Here is a 2111-nt window from a genome sequence, read left to right on the forward strand (position 1 = left end):
GTTTCCCGAGGGTCCCGACCTTAAGTGCTTTGTTATAAGTCATACAGTGCTGTTGTATCCGGTGCGGGCAACAACTGCGGAGTTTTATCCCGGTCGGGATAGATTTGAATTTGACAGATGGGCACGTGACCAACAATCAACCAGTCACAGTGCTCGTTTTGTTGAGTGAAGTCTTCCTATATAACAACATTTGTTGATCGACAAATGTTAAAGTTCTTATTCAACAAATATTGAACTTTGTATCACGTCTTATTGAATGCTGAAATAAGCAATTTTGAACAAGGTTGAACGAAAATAGAGGGAGACTCCATTCCATTCAACAAGCTGTCATCAATCGAATGCCGTAAAACAATCGTTTTCTAGCCCCAAGAAGCAGATAGCACTAGATTCAATAATTGGTGTTCAACAAATGTTGCCCAATGTTGAACCATGTCATCAGCTTACAAGTAGGTTCCGCATGACTCCAAGGACTTTGAAGACCAAAAAAAAAACACACAGATGAATCTCAAAAATCGGTGGTGTTAAAGGGAAAGTGTCACGAGAAGCGCATGCGCTAGCGTCTTTTGAAAACTTGAAAAGTGTTAGGTTAACTTTTTTCAAGTTGAATCGACAAATTCAAAATGGTGTCAACTGGGGAGGGCCATGGTGGACAAAGGAGAAACTTTGGTGAATATACGTGACTCACGCGTGAATCCATGACGGCGGCTAGAATTTTCCGTGAGCTCGAGAGCAAACAAACTCGAGCATGCGCAGCTCATGACAGTGCTCCTTTAAGGTTCTCAACGTTTGTAAACACAAAAGACAGGAGTGGAACAAAGCGACTGGAAGAATAGGACAGAGAGAAGGAAAGAAGAAATGAAAGAAAGAAATGAAAATGGATTGGGAAGCATTTTTCACTCAACGAAAGTTCTTTAGACAAATAAATTCGTTTTTTCTTTTTTTTTTTTTTTTACAACGGAGAAACTTAATTAATATTCCTGAAACGTCTTCGCTGTAAAGTTCATAAGGCTAAGATTTCTGTGTTCAACTTACTGTGCTTCTTCTTACTGACTTAGAGCTACAATCCCGTACCAGGACAATTATAACATTAAACCAGAATAGATTTTAATTTTTTGGCTACTCACGACATTTTAAGACGTGAAGTAGGAACTAGTAAACCCTAGACGTGACATATTTTATGTAATCAATACATGACTTAAAGAATAAATAGAAGGAAAGACTTGAATGAAAAGATTTTTGTTTGTGTTTTCAACAGGAGTCGAACTGTGGCTTTCAAGGAACACATCCCGTGCACCTTTGGGAACCGTAGAAGGGTCCCAAAATAGAGACGGGCTGCGGGGGATTGGGACAGGATTCGGCAAACAAGTCTCTTCCGTAGAATGTTGCACAGTGAATGACTGTGGTATAATTTGACTGAACTCAACTGGCCTGGGACGGATTCCAGTTTGAAACGATTAAGGCAGCAACGCAGAAATTTTCCGTCCTGTAAACCACTTGTTATCCAAATACAAGTTTAAAATTTAAGTCAGTTTGGTGTAACATTAAGATTTGGATCGTCTTCTGAATACCTTAATAAAAATAATCCCACTACTTGTCACACGTACTTGTTTGCGAGCAGCTGGAACAACTATTATATACTTCCTCGTTGTCGGAGCAATGATCCACAAAACGGTCTCACAAACACAAAGCCTCACTGAACAGAACGCGTGCTAAATACATGGATTGTAACTTAACTAAAAATAAATCTTTTCAGATAACTTAAATTAATTAATACATGTTCAACTAATAGAGTTCATAAATTCTTGAATCTGATTTGATCGATAAAATATTAATTGCTTTCTATGCCACGTCCCTCGATCCACGCGAGAAACAAAAGAAGGGCTACTATATGAGTATGTTTGGGAATAGTTGCTATTCATTCAAAAATAGTCTTCGAGCGCATCAGTCACAAGACGTCACAGAGGCCATAACGATTAAAAACTATTGGACGAATAACGATACGGCACGTAAGGTCCGAGGGATTCAGCATCGCATTTACGCCGGCAAATGTCAGGCTGAAGATTTGAGATTAATTTGTCACGATGGAAACGTTCATTCTCCCAACTTGTACA

Source organism: Montipora foliosa, chromosome 6 (assembly GCF_036669935.1).
Source record: "Montipora foliosa isolate CH-2021 chromosome 6, ASM3666993v2, whole genome shotgun sequence".
NCBI lineage: Eukaryota > Metazoa > Cnidaria > Anthozoa > Scleractinia > Acroporidae > Montipora > Montipora foliosa.